This window comes from Delphinapterus leucas, chromosome 20 (assembly GCF_059928025.1).
Source record: "Delphinapterus leucas isolate spDelLeu-1000000601 "Yukka" chromosome 20, BTC_Dleu_Yukka2, whole genome shotgun sequence".
Taxonomy (NCBI): domain Eukaryota; kingdom Metazoa; phylum Chordata; class Mammalia; order Artiodactyla; family Monodontidae; genus Delphinapterus; species Delphinapterus leucas.
Genome location: NC_143148.1, coordinates 41,032,306 through 41,049,231, shown reverse-complemented (window position 1 = coordinate 41,049,231; position 16,926 = coordinate 41,032,306). Strand labels below are relative to the sequence as shown.

The 16,926-nt window shown below is 42.8% G+C and overlaps 1 pseudogene across 1 annotated transcript in view; it reads left to right on the top strand.

Annotated features, from left to right (window-relative positions):
• Positions 1–16,926, top strand: part of LOC111179682 (large ribosomal subunit protein eL33 pseudogene) — a 482,236-nt pseudogene that overhangs the window by 210,542 nt on the left and 254,768 nt on the right. The window contains exon 4 of the transcript XR_016390866.1: positions 4,753–4,805. The product of XR_016390866.1 is annotated as a large ribosomal subunit protein eL33 pseudogene (transcript). The remainder of the gene's footprint in view (positions 1–4,752; positions 4,806–16,926) is intronic.

Here is a 16,926-nt window from a genome sequence, read left to right as displayed (position 1 = left end):
TATATGTGTGAGTCTGTTTCTGTTTCACAGATATGTTGATTTGTATTGTATTTTAGATTCCATGTATAAGTGACATCATATGGTATTTGTCTTTCTCTTTCTGACTTACTTCGCTTAGTATGATAATCTCTAGGTCCATCCATGTTGCTGCAAATGGCATTATTTCATTCTTTTTGATGGCTAATATTCCACTGGATACATATACCATTTTATCTTATTTATCCATTCATCTTTTGGTGGACATTTAGGTTGTTTCCATGTCTTGGCTGTTGTAAATAGTGCTGCTGTGAACAGAGGGGTGCATGTATCTTTTCGAATTATAGTCCTGTCTGGGTATATACCCAGGAGTGGGATTGATGGATCATATGGCAACCCTAATTTTAATTTTTTGAGGGGCCTCCATTACTGTTTTCCATAGTGGCTGCACCAAAAAAAATTTCTTTTTAACTTTCAGTAATCATATTGGTGATGGTAGTATTAATATTATTACTCTGAAATTATTATGTGTGTAATGTACAATAAAACGAAGAAATAATTATGAGATATTCAGATTCTATCATCTCCCGAGTCTTGAGAATCAATATTCTTTCTTTGTATGGAAGAAAGAATATACAGATGTAATATAAAAGTGGTTATGTGCAAACCCCATAGTCTTGAATTCAAATCAGAAGTGCCAGTCAGTATATATTCATGTTATGGACATCTGTTCATATCACTTTTACTAGGTAGGATGAGATCTAACTCATCCTTTAGATCCTTTAGATGGCTGAAGAATATTCAGTTATATGGTTTTACCACAATTTATTCAAGTATATATATATTTCCTCCCCAAATTTTACTGTTACAAATCATGTGGCAATGTGTTTCCGAGTATATGAAAGAATATTTTTGAATGAGAAATTCCTAGGAATAGAATGCAGGGTCAAGGACTATGATCTTTGAAGTGTATTATATAATTGCCTTCCAAGAACGTTGTATCAATTTGCATTTCTACTATGAATGGCTGAGAGTACTGTCTTCCCACAATCTCATTAATCTATTTTCAGTCCAGTGGGGAATATATTGCTTTGATATATATTTATCTGATCATAAAGAGAATCTTTTTTCAAGTTTATAGGCCATTTGTATTTCTTTTGTGAATTGCCTACTTAAAATTTGACTCATTTAAAGTCAGATGCTTTTATTGTTTATTTGTACGCACTTTCGATATATTAGGGGTGTTTATACTTTTTCAGTTGTACATTTTGTAACTATTTTTCCTTAATCAGGCACTTATTTTAATATGAGACTTAAAATTTTTATGTAGCCAGACTCATCAAACCCATTCCCCTTTTAATGACTCCTGGATTTTTTGTAACATTTAAAAAAATGGTCTACTTTACCTCCAAGTCATAATAGTTCTCTCATATTTCTTCTAGTAGTTTTACAGTTCTTTATTTTACATTTAGATTTTTAATCCACTGAAACTTTATTATGTGTGGAGTGAAATAGGTATATATGCATGTAGGTATCCTATCTATGAATCATCTATCTATCTATCTATCTGTCTATCATCAGTTTGCCCAACAGATAGGCAACTCTCCAACAACCTTTGGGAAATAGTCTATCTTTTCCCCCTTGATTTGAAAACCCACTTTCTACTCACTAAATTATTGTATGTAATAGGTATTCTTTACATTTCATTATGTTACAGTGATCTATGCCTGTATCTTTGCTGGTACCATAGCCTTTTTTTTTTTTTTTTTTTAATGATGAGGGACAAGAGTTTGTAAAGTTTTTTTCTGTTCACATATGTAAATGGGCCAAGACAACAGACAGACCTTGTTATACCAGCAATCTGCTCTATAAATCCTAGGCTCCCATTCCAGCTCATCCCTCTGACTTCTTGGGTCCCCTTTTTGGCATCCTGGGTCCCCTTAGCCTCTCGGTCTTATTTATCCCTCCAGGGGCCATTTCAGGTATTTCTATACCCTGACCGAATCTGTACCAAACTTTGAATTATTTTAGATTAATATACATTTCAACATTTGGAACTTGCTCTCAAGTTCCCTGCAGTATTATTCTTTCACATATGTCTTCACTATTCTTGCACATTTGCTTTCCAAATGACCTTAACGATCAATTTGTTAAATTAAAATAACTATTAGGATTTTGATTGAAATTGCATTATATTAATAAATTTGGGCAAGAGTAAAGAAATACACAGTGTGTGTCTTCACATCCAAGAATATCATCTCTTACTCTAGGTCTTTGGAAAATACCTTTCAGTACATTTTCATACAAAGTGCTTGTGTTTTTCTCATTAAATGTATTTTTAGATGCAATATAATTGCTGTGGTATTTTGAATGTGGTTCTGCTTTCCAGTATATATATATTTTTTCAGTATGTTTTACAACTGATTTCTGCTTATATAAAGTTAAGTTATCACATTTAAAAATATTTACCCACCGAAAGCAGGAGGCAGAGTCCATTCTTGTGGAGACCTTGAGGGATGGGACAAGTGGGCTGGGGAGACACCTCTCCTGGGTGCATCACATGTGATTTTCTTCTCTTCTCCCACATTTGAGGGCTGGCCCTGTTACAAGCTGAGCCTCATTCCAGGGTGGACTTTTCCCTTGCTTGAGCCTTGGATACCACTAAGTCAGTACGTCAGCTCACTCAGTGACCTTCCAGAATCTCCAGGCACCTGTGAGATTTATAACAAAATGCTACTCCTCCATTTCCCAAGCCTCCCATTCTGTGCTCAGAGATGAGGTATCCATGGCATTACTGGTGGCCCAGAATGGTGTCTATTTGCATCACACAAGTCAACATTTAATATGTACTATGTAGTCTTTCTTGATAAAACTTCTAAGTATACTTTATGGCAAGAGAGTTTAGATATTTCTTGTAACATTAGATACTTTCAGGAGTTCTGGGGTAGGGAATATGCCAACTTATTATACCCCATGTTGCTAATTCCCTGTGGAAATTGGTACAAAATTGCACTGACGTGGGCGGGACAAAACGTTAGGTGGTAAGTGAAGCCATTGGGGTCTGTATTTTTCAAGCCTGTATACATATATATTTGTGTACGTACACACACACACACACACACACACACACACACACACACACACACACACACACACACACACCTTTCCTGGCTTTTGGGTAGGCTCAGTACCCAGCAGGACTGAAGTCATGTACAGAGCCTTCACAATTAATATTGGAAACTGTCTAACAAGTTGTACAATTTGGTTTAATGGGATGTCTGATGAGTAACACATGGTTGTTTGTCAACTAAAAATATGTTGAAGACCTTTCAGCAAACCAGGGGAGACATCTCTTGTGTCACATCTCACAAACAGCTGCGCCCTGCCCTGGGTACACATAATTGCTGAAACTGATTGGGGAGGGCTGGAAGTGTTGATGCTGTCGTATTAATTTGCTCCATAAATCAACACATGAACTTGACAGCCCTTTAAAATCTTTATCATCGTGCATTTATCTTTTCTGTTCTGAAGGAGCTGTATCTGACTTCGATCCAAAGCAACTTATATTCATTAAACAAATATTTATTGAGCATTGACAGGTGGTGAAGATTAATATTGGCAGGGTCTGGGACCGTCTTCAAGAGGCTCACAGTTTCACAGGGAAATAGACATATAAGCCAAAAATTGCAACTTAGTGTCATCAGGGCGGTGATAGGCGTAGAGGTAGTGTTGCTGCAAAGATTCATTCATTCTTCATTCATTCATTTTTTCATTCCACAAAGACTAAGACCTGCTAAGATAGAGGTGTGGCCTCTGCAGACACAGGACACAGTGCCTACTTCAGAGAGCTCAGTTTAGGAGCAAGAAACAGACATACAAATGGATTATAAACAAATATAAGCTATGGCAATCTGTAGCGGGTATGGTGGGGCAGGCCAGAGCAGGGAAAGGTCATCTCATGTTGGGGAATCAGGGAAGACTTAATAGGTGAAGTGGTGCTTGAGGTAAGTCTTGAAAGATGGGCAAATGTTTATATCCTGGGTGCGTGAGGAAAAAAATTCAGTGATGGGGGTGGCATGTGCAAAGACCCTTTTTTGCGGGGGTGGGCGGTGCAGAGAGGACAGATGGTTCAGGACCAGGAAGTAGTGTGGCATGGACTGAGCATGGTGTGAGGTAGCTGTGGTGAGAGGGGTGGCCAGAGGATCAAGTGCAGGTCACATCATGAATGGTCTTAAACGCCCAGCCAGGGAGCCTAATGTTTTCCCCAAACCTCATTCACAGTCAAGTCCCAGCTTTGTTCTTCCTTCCTCGCATGATATGGGAACATATATGTATATGTATAAGTGACTCACTTTGTTATAAAGCAGAAACTAACACACCATTGTAAAGCAATTATACTCCAATAAAGATGTTAAAAAAATAATAATAACAATGATGTTTCTATAACCAAGGTTTAGAAATGTGATTTCTGAGAATCCCTAGCTCTGTTCCTTTAATTTCTTCCCTATTAAGGAAACTAAAATAAATTATCTATAAAGATTGTTTAAAAAAAAAAAAGAAACGTCAGCTCTGATTGTTTATGTGATGTAAAACACAATGCAAAGTCTCAGGCTTGAGAATACCATGCACATGAAATAGGAAGCTTTGAATTAAGTTTGATTGCCTGTTTATGAGGTTTTTGGCTTGCTTATCTGTTCACTTTTTTATCAGACCCCACCTTAGAACTAGAGAATCAATCTGAATATTAACAAGACCTTCCCTCCTCCCCCCCACCAGGTGATTCGATGCTGAATTAACTATGAGGAGCGTTGGTCCCCGAAAAGAGCCAGGTCAGTCTGACTTCAAAATTTCTCCTCTTTCTAAGACCTCATGTTGCTCTATTTTTGGTTACCGCCCAGGTTTATTCCTAAATATCATGAACAGTTTTGGCCAGGAATAATGGATCCAGCGTCAGAGGGTGCATATTTCTACCTATAGTGTGAGTTTGGGGTTTAAAGTGCTGATACGGTTTGTGACTGATCAGAATGGAAAATAGCACATGGGGCTCCCCAATTTGTAAGGCTATGAAAAAGTCTTCATGGAAAATAGAGTAGAAAATTCTTCATTCTAACGCGGAGTCAAGCGGTTTCTTTTTAAGCTTTTTTTTCTTTTTTTTTTGATGTGGACCATTTTTAAAGTCTTTATTGAATTTGTTACAATATTGCTTCTGTTTTACGTTTTGGTTTTTTGGCTGCAAGGCATATGAGATCTTAGCTCCCGGACCAGGGATCGAACCCATACCCCCAGCATTGGAAGGCAAAGTCTTAACCACTGGACTGCCAGGGAAGCCCCTCAAATGGTTTCTTATGAAAGAAAATTCTGATATTAAGAAGAAACCCATACTGGGCATATACCCAGAGAAAACCATAATTCAAAAAGGCACATGCACCCCAATGTTCATTGCAGCACTATTTACAATAGCCAGGTCATGGAAGCGACCTAAATGTCCATCAACAGATGAATGGATAAAGATGTAGTACATATGTACAATGGAATATTACTCAGCCATAAAAAGGAACGAAATTGGGTCATTTGTAGAGACGTGAATGGACCTAGAGACTGTCATCCAGAGTGAAGTAAGTCAGAAAGAGAAAAACAAATATTGTATATTAACACATACATGTGGAATCTAGAAAAATGGTACAGATGAACCGGTTTGCAGGGCAGAAATAGAGACACAGATGTGGAGAACAAATGTATGGACACCAAGGGGGAAAGTGGCTGGTGGTGATGGGGTGAATTGGGAGATTGGGATTGACACATATACACTAATATGTATAAAATCGATAACTAATAAGAACCTGCTGTATAAAAAAAAATTCAAATAAAAGAATAAAAATAAAATAAATAAAAAGAAACCCAATCTTACCAAGCCGATTTATTGGGCAATGTTTGCTGACATTGCAAAATATTTTCTTCTTTAACTACTCAGTGTGCTTACTTATTCATTGATTCATTCATTCCACAAACCTTTGTTTCCTGTGCTGTGTCCTGGAAACAGAGGAGTAGTACATGGTCACTGTCCTCAAGGAGTTCATGATCTGGAGGAAGAGACAGATAAAACACTAATTACAACCCATTGTCATACGTGATAGATTACAGCCCTTTTGTGACAGAGACTTTTCTGCTGGTCCCAATTTCAAGCATTTTGTTTAATGTGTAGACCACATATGTGAGTGTCTCAAAAAGTTGTCACATTTGTGTACTGTCACCTTAGTTATATTCTAGTTACCAACAAAGTGCTTGGGAGTAGGGGAGTGGTACAGAGAAAGGGGTAGCTTTGTTGGCTGGGGACAATTCATAGGGTTGATAACCTTCGTTCACTCATTTGATAGATGTTTACTGAGGCAGGTATAGGAGGGGGGGATCGGGGGATTGGGCAGATTCTTGCAATATCAAGTATAACCTGTGGCAGAGTAAATGTCTGTAAATACATTTTTTAAAAATAAATTTATTTTACTTATTTTTGGCTGCATTGGGTCTTCGTTGCTGCACGTGGGCTTTCTCTAGTTGCGGCAAGCGGGGGCTACTCTTCGTTGTGGTGTGAGGGCTTCTCACTGCGGTGGCTTATCTTGTTGCAGAGCATGGGCTCTAGGCGCGCAGGCTTCAGTAGTTGTAGCACGCAGGCTCAGTAGTTGTGGCTCGCGGGCTCTAGAGCACAGGCCCGTAGTTGTGGCGCATGGGCTTAGTTGCTCCATGGCATGTGGGATCTTCCTGGACCAGGGCTTGAACCTGTGTCCCCTGCATTGGCAGGTGGATTCTTAACCACTGCGCCACCGGGGAAGCCCTGTAAATACATGTATATGGTGGTTTTTGTTTAAAAAATCTGAATGACCAAGGGGGATTGGGGATTAGGAATGAACAAGATATCCTTGGTTCCTGTCCTTTGTCTCCCAGAGAAGATGCTGCTAAATATATAATCAGATGATAAATCAACTAATTCTGCTTGTGACAAACATTTGGGGGAGGTGGAGAGTTCTATGAGAGTATGTGATGAGAGAGGTGACCCAGCCTGAAGCATCAATAAATGCTTCTCTGATAACTGGAAATGTATAATAGTCTTTGACTTACATAACCCCGTTTCCTCCTCCCCATACAGTATTTGTCTTTCTCTGTCTGATGGCTTATTTCACTTAGCATAATGCCCTCCAGGTATATCCATGTTGGTGCCAATGGCAGGATTTCCTTCTTTTTATTGGCTGAATAATATTCCATCGTGCATGTGTGTATATATATTTATAGCACATTTTCTTTATTCATCCACAGGTCAGAGGTACAAATTTTTAATTATAAGAAGAATAAGTTCTCAGGATCTAATGTACAGCATGGTGACTATAGTTAATAATACAGTATCGTGTACTTGAAAGTTGCTGAGAATAGGTATTAGCCACACACACACACACACAAAATTAAGTATGTTAACTGAGGGAGGTGATGGATATGTTAATAATCTTGATCTTGTTAGTCATCCTATAATGTATATGTATAACAAATCATCACATTGTACACTTTAAATATATGCAATTGTATCTGTCAATTAGTCCTGAGTAAAGTTAAAAAAAAGAGAGAAATTCTTCTCGGAGGCTATGACGCATGAGCTGATACTTGAAGGGAGACTCCTGGAGGGAGGTGCATTCCAGGCAGCAGGAACACCAAGTGCAAAGGCCCCGGGGCACAATGGAACTTGGTGCATTCCTCCAAATGAAAGCTAGTGTGGCTAGAAGAACATGGGCCATCTTGGAAGTTAGTTGTCCTCCTTACTTGGCGTTTGTTTAAATACAGAGTTCTCTCTCAGCCTTGTGGACAGGAGAGATGTGACAAAATAGAAAGAAACCTGGCCCAAGAGACCACTTACCAGTTATTTAACCATGGACACTGACCACAGTTTCCCCATCTACCCCAGTGGGGTTTCCTGCTCCCCCTCCCCCTGCTTATCGACAAGACATTGTGGATGGGAAAGTGCTTAGAAGCAGTACAAACTCTATTGTTATGAACTGTATTGTTATGAAGTCCCTGCCTCGCCTTCTGTCACCTCAGGGATACATCTGTGGGGTAAAGAGAGGTAAAGTGGCTATGATCTTGGCTTCCGTGTTGAAGGGTGGTGGTTAATTTAAGAGACTCAAGTTTTTCTTCTTAAGCACACAGTAGCATTGTAGAAAACAGCTGACTGTCCCCAGCTGCCTGTAAACACCCAACCGGAAGCAGCGGACAAAGAGCTGATTATGACAGAAAGGCACCCGGCTGTTAGTACTGAGCTGACAGATGTCATTAGCAAGTGAGAATGAAAGGGAAATTGGCCAGTTGCGGGAGAGACGACGCCTCTCTGCACTTCTTAGAAATCCGGTGGGCAGTACAATAGGGGTGGCACTTGGATGGGGTGAGGGTCATGGCTGGGGATAGGGGTGTCTCAACCATAGATCCAGACCATCTCCAGCACTGTGGGGACTTGAGGATGTAATTATTCTCAGATCGGGCATAGGTGGGAACCAGGGGAAGGCAGTAAATGAATCAAAGTTTAACTCTGAGGATTAACGGTTGAGGTACATGATGGGTTGAATGATGTCTCCCCCCCACCTTGCGCCCTCCCCCCGCAAGATATGTTGAAGTCCTAACTCCGAGTACTTCAGAATCTGATCTTATTTGGAAATAGGGTCTTTACAGAGGTAATCAAGTTAAGATGAGGTTGTTAGGGTGGGTTCTAATCCAATATGACTGATGTCCCTATAAAAAGGGGAAATTTGGACACAGAGCCAGACACACACAGAGGGAAGATGGTGTGAAGACCCACAGGGAAATGATGGCCATATAACTGGAGTGATATATCTTCAAGGGATATATCAAGGGATGCCAAGGACTTCTGGTCAACACCAGCAGCTAGAAGGAACAAGGAAGGATTTTCCCCTAAAGTTGTCAGAGAGAGGCTGCCCCTGCAACACTGTGATTTTGGAGTTCCAGCCTCCAGAACTATGAAACAATACATTTCTGTTGTTTTAAGCTAGCCAGGTTTTGGTACTTTGTTACAGCAGCCCTGGGAAATGAATCCAAGGAGCTTTCCATGAGGATCGTTTAACTTTTCAAACTTCTCCAGTAAGACAGAGGTATAATATTTTTGCCACAGATAATGAGGGAGGCAGTCATTTTCTCAGAGCCACTGCCAATTCATTCAAATACTTATCATATCCCGACTGTGCCCACCTGCATGCATGCCTCCTCTGTCCAGGCACCATGACAAGTAGAACATCTCAGTGGGGAGTAAAAGCAGATGCTTCACAGAAAAGCAGACCTGGACCAAATGTCTGCTCTGCTACTCCCAAGCTGTGTGATCCAGGGCATGCAACCTTCTCAAGTCTCAGTTTTCATGTCTGTGAAAGGAGGATTATCCCACCACTCTCCCGGGATGCTGGGGAGATTCGTTGGGAGTATGCATGTGAGGCGCTTAGCCCTGGCCAACTCGAGGAAGTGCTACAAAACTGTGATGCGTTATGATTAATATGATCTTATCCAGCAGCTGTTTTCTTCAGCTGCAGGCATTTACTGGCTTGATGATCACAGACTGTGGGAGACGATGTTCAGCGACACCAAACTCTAACGCCCATAGCTGACACCTTAGAGGATGGGGAATGGACACAGCTGGCCCTTTGCAGCCTCCCGTCTCCCTGGCGTCTGACTCAAGGGCCTGGGTGTTTTTTTGCTGACTTCAGGCTTCTCCTAAACTCCACTCTGAATGCTGCCTCCTATGCTCAGGATCTCTTTAAATCTCTTTCTCCTCTCTCCCATGGAAGCTCACAGTCCTTCACGTTGGTTAATCTATTTATTATTTATTTATTTAATTAATTTATTTTTGGCTGCGTCAGGTCTTGGTTGCGGCACAGGGGATCCTCGTTGAGGCAAGCGGGATCTTTCATTGCGGCACGTGGGCTCCTCTCTAGTTGTGGCATGCGGGTTTTCTCTTCTCTAGTTGTGGCACACGGGCTCCAGAGCGTGTGGGCTCTGTCGTTTGCGGCACGCAGGCTCTCTAGTTGAGGCGTGCGAGCTCAGTAATCGCGGTGCATGGGCTTAGTTGCCCCACAGCACGTTGGATCTTAGTTCTTTGATGAGGGATTGAACCCGCGTCCCCTGCATTGTAAGGTGGATTCTTTACCGCTGGACCACCAGGGAAGTCCCCATGATGGTTAATCTAAAAGGGATGCCTACACTGATTAAGAAACCTTATACGAAGGTATGAACAAATGATAGTTCATACTACTCCTTGGTGTTTTACCATTTAAAATAGAGTTTGTTAACTTCAAAGAAGTTCTGTTTGATGGAGTGGTTGTGGGAAATATGTTTGTGGTCTGGATTTGGGGGACAGCACCTGCTATAGGCTGAAAGTTTGTGTCTCCCCCCCGCTAATTCATTTGTTGAAACCTAATCCCCAATCGAATGGTTTTTGGAGGTGGGGCCTTTGGGAGGTAATTAAGAGCCCTCATGAATGGGATTGGTGCCCTTATAATAGAGACCCAGAGAGCTCCCTTGCCCCTTCTGCCAAGTGAGGACACAGCGAAAAGATGGCCCTCTATGAACTAGGAGGTGGGCCCTCGCCAGACACTGAACCTGCCGGCACCTTCATCTTGGACCTCCCAGCCTCCAAAACCGTGAGAAATGATTTCTGCGGTTTACAAGCCACCACTTCTATGGTATTTTGTTATAGCAGCGCATGTGAACTAAGATGGTATCCCTTTCTACTAAATGAACCCCAGAAAAAGACAGTGTGTCAGCGATGGAACACGTTGTTTGTGAAAGGCTGCCACTGTGGTCTCTCCCGTGACAGGCCACTGGCTTGGCATCACTTTCCACCTTCTGTACAGGATAGGAGGATTGTTTGAATTAACCAAGGGCATCTTGGCTTGCTTACTTGCTATTCCCAGAACTTGACTTATTCCCACTCCTCTGATGCTGTTCCCTATGCCTTTTCTTTCTCTGTGTATTACCATTTTCACGTTAACGAAGTCAAAGCCAAACAGGACCCATGACTGGAGAATATGGGAAACTTTATTTCAGTTATTGTCTCAAACCAGCAATAAAAGAGAATTCCTCCTAAGGCTAACTCTGGATTTGGCCCTGATATTCCCAGACTCTGACTTTTCACCTGCCGTTCCCTCTACCTGGAGTGTCTTTTGATTACCTTGACCTCCTGTTCAACTCCTCCTTGTCTTTCAGGGCCCTGCTCACCTGTAACCCCCTCTCCGAAGCCTTCCGTGCTGCTCTGTATCCCTGCTGAGGTACTGGTCCCATGGGATTGTTCACATATCCGTCTCCCCCTCTAGACTGTGAGGTTCTTGGGAAAGAGGGTGGATCTAATTCAGAGGCCCAGGCATATAGTTGGGATCATTAATAATTGATGCACAAATGAGTGGGTAAATGGGTGGAAAGAGGCAGGGAGAGATGGATGGATGGATGGAGGTGTGAGATAATTTCAGCATCTCTGACCCTGCTTCAGGTAGGGATGGAATTTACCTACAGGTTTGTGTTATATTTTAACGTGGACACAGGTCTGCTCATAGCCAACATGAATGAGATAGATAGATGATGGATGGATGGATGGATGGGTGGATGGATGGATAGATGAGAGAGAGAGAGAGAGAGAGAGAGAGAGAGAGAGAGAGAGAGATTGATCGATCTACTATGGCGTGAGCAACTGAGAGTTCGTAACCTTTCCTGATGCATTTCATAAATAGAATGTATTAACTCCGAAGAAGATGGACTTGGTGGACTGTGTGGGAAATACTTTTGAGGACCACATTTGGGGGCAGTGCCCCTTTGTCCTGCTTCTATCAGAGGTTCCAAGTTTGCTCACCTGCTCCCACTTCCTGCTCTGGGTCTGGACTGCTTGCATCTCTGTGGCCTCCTGTCTCCTCCCTGCCTTGCCCTCCCGGCTGGATTTGACCTCCTCTGATTCGAACTGAATGGGTCTCAGCTGGACCTCCCAGCTCCATGGGTGCTTGGGTGTGGCAGCACCGGAGGAACAGAGGGCCCAGTGGGCAGTCCCTACTCATGAAGGGCTGGAGAAAGAACAAGGGGCTCCGAGCGGGACGACCTGCCCCGGCAGCTGGGATGTTTGGAACGTGTTGCTCTGATGCTGCTAAGCCGGTGGCAGCTTTCAGACAGACACCCCTTGCGGCCTTCTGTATGTGTTCTTGCTTTCTTTTATCTAAGATGAGTGGTGATTGAAGCTGGAGAGGAGCCTATTGTCTGGAAAGAGAGCTGACCAGCAACAGGTTTTTATAAAATCCATGGTTCTTAAAGGAGAGAGCTCTGTCGATTTTGGGGTCCTAAAGACCACTTTACACAAAACCTATATGTGCCTTTGTCTGAAGGGCAAGGGGGGCGGGTGGTCTCTTCCCCGAGGCTGAACTGTATTTGCAGGCAACCCCACCCTCCATGTATAAAAGGCGTCCAAAGAAAGCCTCAGGCTAGATTTATCTGACTCCTTAAACTTGAAAGATTTTTATTCATATTAGGGAGACTGAGATAACTTATTAGATAAAACAATACTTGCGAACTTGGCAACCTTTAGCCAGGCCATCACTTCCCCTGCCTGGGTTTCAGTTTTCCTACCTATACCATTGTTAGAATGCTGCTCTCATATTTACTTCATGGAGCTGTGCAGATCAAATAAGTTCACATACATTGTAAAATGTTAAACAGATGCTAAGGTTTGATGGTCATTATTATGAACATAGTACCAACCATCCATCTCAGAACAGAGGAAGTCTGCAGAGTGACCTGGAGAATTAATGGGACCAATGATATTTATCCTTCGACATCCACCTCTTCACAGTTGTCTGTGTCAGAGTCTCCGGGGCTGGACGTGGAGATGGGTGGGCAGGTAGTAGAATTGCAGTGCGTTTCTCTCTTGGTTTTAGCATTTCTGGCTGGGGGCATTTGTGTGGGTCGGTAAAGGGTGTTGTTAGAATATGAAACCCTAAGTCACATGAGGAGAGAATTACTGGTATTCAAGGCCTTCCAGAGTCTGCCCGGCAGGCCCTCACCCTCTGCTTTCCACTTTTACAATCACATTTTGTCTCCTCTAGACTTAGCTCTCTGCTACACTGAGGGACAGCCTTATCCTGCCAGGGACCCATCTAGTCCAGTCCCGTCTCCATATTTGGATCACACTTTTCCTTTTTCAGGGAGTGAGAAGTTGTGCAAGTCTGAGATTTTATCACAGCCAGGGGACCCAGGAATTCCTGAATCCTCATGTCTATCCATTCTTCCTTCTATGATGTCCAGGAGGGAAAGCTATTCCCAGGGTAAGGAGAAGGAGAAGGAGAAGGAGAGGAGGAGGAAGAGGAAGGGGAAAGGGAAGAGGAAGGTAGCAAAGGGGGAGGGGGAGAAGGAAAGTTTGTTACATTGTTTAAGGGAGATTTAACCCCAAGAACTATGGTGGATTTTTGGTGTACCAGGCTAGACACTGTGAAGAACTCCCTTTCGAAAATCTAAGTGGACTCAAGAGACATCAGAGTAGCTCAGTCTGTCCATGTGCCTTAAGAACCAGACCCAGGGGCTTCCCCGGTGGCACAGTGGTTAAGAATCCACCTGCCAATGCAGGGGACATGGATTCAAGCCCCGGTCCGGGAAGAGCCCACACGCCACGGAGCAACTAAGCAGGTGCGCCACAACTACTGAGGCTGCGCTCTAGAGACCACGTGCCACAACTGCTGAGCTCGTGTGCCACAACTACTGAGCCCACACACCTAGAACCCGTGCTCCGCAAAAGGAGAAGCCACTGCAATGAGAAGCCCACGCACCGCAACGGAGAGTAGCCCCCGCTTGCTGCAACTAGAGAAAGCCCGTGTGCAGCAACAAAGACCACGTAAAAAAAAAAAGAGAGAACAGACCCATCCTCAGCAGGGTCACCTTGTTGAGGGAAAAACTATACTCAGAGACACTGGCAGACAAGTTTTTAGAGCGTCAGAACAGGACTGAGGCCCCATTTCTGGAGCAGAGCTGTCCCAGGCTGTCAAAGCCGGCTTGATGGTCTGGGGTGGCCCCTGAGTCTGGACCCCTGAGGGAGAACAGAGAAGAGGCAAAAGGGACAGAAAACCATGTCGCTGCTGCAGGTCTTGCCACTCTGGCTGCGTGGAAGGAAGAGATAGAAAAGTAGAGGCCATGTTCATACGAATTTGATGCCACTTCCAGCCCAGAAAGACGTTCTTCCCCACCTCCCCATCCCTTTTTTATTGTTTTGAAAGTAAATTTTTAGTTTAGAACAAGAAGAGATATAACCAATCACTCATTTAAAGAAAAGACTGACAAATAGAGTGAACATGATAGAAACTTAGAAAAGATAATTTTATTATTTTCTTGACGTATCTCTAATATTTTTCTCCCATAATCTTTGGCTACATACTATCATTGTCTTCATATGGCCACAAATTTAGTTTTCTATAGATAGAGGGATAATTCAGTCTTTCCTCTAGCATGACTGATGGAAATATATTTATTATTGTTGCTTTAAAACAGTTTTTTCCCAGTTTCACTACTCTTTATTGGTAATAGTATATATATTTATAGGAATTCTGTCAAATTTGGGAAAGCATTCTATCAGGTTTCTAACCTATAGAATCTCTAACAATTTCAGGGTAGATTTTTTGAATGCAGTTGCTAATTTTAAAAAATAGTTTTTATTGAGATATAGCTCATATACCACGAAATTCATCCCTTTGAAGAATATAATTGACGAAGTTGTACAATTATCACCACTGTCTAATTCCAGACCATTTCCATCACCTCCAAAAGAAGCTGGGTACCCACTGGCAGTCACTCCCCATTCTTTTGTCCTCCCCAGTCCCTAGCAGCCACGATTCTACTTTTTGTCTCTATGGATTTGTTTATTCTGAACACTTCCTGTAAATGGAGTCATAGGGTATGTGGCCCTTTGTGTCCGACTTCTTCCACTTAGCATAATGTTGCCAAGGTTCATCCATGTTGTAGCGTGTGTCTCTACTTCATTTTTTTATATGGCTGCATAATACTTCATTGTATGGATCTACCACATTTTGTTCATCCATTCGTAAGTTGGTGGGCACTTGGGTTGTTTCCATAGTTTGGCTGCTCTGAGTAACGCTGCTGTGAATACTCAGGTGCGGTTGTTCTCAAGGACATGTTTTCATTTCTCTTGGGTATATGCAGAGGAGTGCAATTGCCGGACCATGTGGTAACTCTAACTTTTTGATCTTGAGACTTTCTTTTTTAAAACATTTTTATTGGAGTATAGTTGATTTACAATGTTGTGTTAGTTTCAGGTGTACAGCAAAGTGAATCAGTTATACATATACATTTATCCACTCTTTTTTTTTTTTTTTTTTTTTGCGGTACGCGGGCCTCTCACTGTTGTGGCCTCTCCCGTTGCGGAGCACAGGCTCCGGACGCGCAGGCTCAGCGGCCACGGCTCACGGGCGCGGCCGCTCCGCGGCATGTGGGATCTTCCCGGACTGGGGCACGGACCCGTGTCCCCTGCATCGGCAGGCGGACTCTCAACCACTGCGCCACCAGGGAAACCCCCGTTTTTTTTGTTGTTTGTTTGTTTTTTTATCCACTCTTTTTTAAGATGCTTTTCCCATATAGGCCATTACAGAGTATTGAGTAGAGTTCCCTGTGCTATACAGTAGGTCCTTACTAGTTATCTACTTTTTATATAGCAGTGTGTTTACACGATGGGCAATGATATCGCTTCACTTTGAGAGCAGGTTAAGGTTGGGTGGTGGTGTGGTGAGCTGGGGGAGGGCACTGTTGAGCACCCAGCTGAGGTCTTCCAGTGCTCCCTTCTCTCTTTTTTTGATTGCCCAGAGCAATGTGTCCTGTGTCAGGGACACAGCAGGAAAAATAAACACATTTATGGGTTGCATTTCTAAAAGGTAGAAAATGAAAGTAACTGTATTTAGTCCCACGAGAGAAAATGCATCCTTGCCCTTTGAATTACTTAGCGAAGTGCTTAAGAGTGAGCTATAGACCCGGGCTGCATGGGTTGGCATCCCAGCTCCTCTACTAACTAGCTGTGGACCTTGATTCAGTTACTTGACCTCTCAGCGCCTTGGTGTCATCATCCATAACGTGGGGAGATGCTAACACTAATGCTTCCCTTGTGGAGCTGGTGTCCTCACATGATAATACATGTAACATACGAAACAGGGTCCCTGGAAAATGCTCAGCCTAAAGTGACCTTCAAAAGGTCACTCTGAGAGTGGGTGTGGAGGACAAGTAGGCAAGAGTGGGAGGGAGGAGATGGGGATAATGGTTAAAAGGCTCTTGATCATTCAGTCTCTAATCAATAAGCAATTTGCTGGTGTTTCATGAGCCTTTAATCAGATAATTTGGGGCCATGATCCAGTTTTGATGTCATGTGAAACACATGGAGTGTATTTTATTTTACTTTACTTATTATTATTATTATTTTTTTACTGTTTTATTTCATTTTAGTTATTCATGCTACCTGGTGGACTTTATTTTGTCATAGTTTCTTCATAGTGCGGTCAAGGACCTGGATAATTGATATTTTTTCTAGGGCCCCTCCCCCTATCAAACACACATTATAACACTTGACTTGATTTTATGGGCTTCAAATACAAAACAAGATCACATCATGTTTTATTTGAGTACTACGATCAGAACGTAACTCTGTTCCTTGTGGCCAGGAGGTCTCTGAGGTGGCTGCTACTTGTCGCCCTCCTGGCCCTTCCATTCCATGGAAAGGACGGGCTGCTTAGAGGAGGGGGATTGTCCGGTGAGGGGGCCCCAGGCGCAGGCAGAAATCCACCTCTGAGTGAAGTATGTGGCTCTCCATCAGTGGCCCTGGCTCTCTCCTGGCCATCGGGGGAGATTTGCACACTAGAAGCGTGAACATGGGCGTATTCATGAGGCTCACGTACA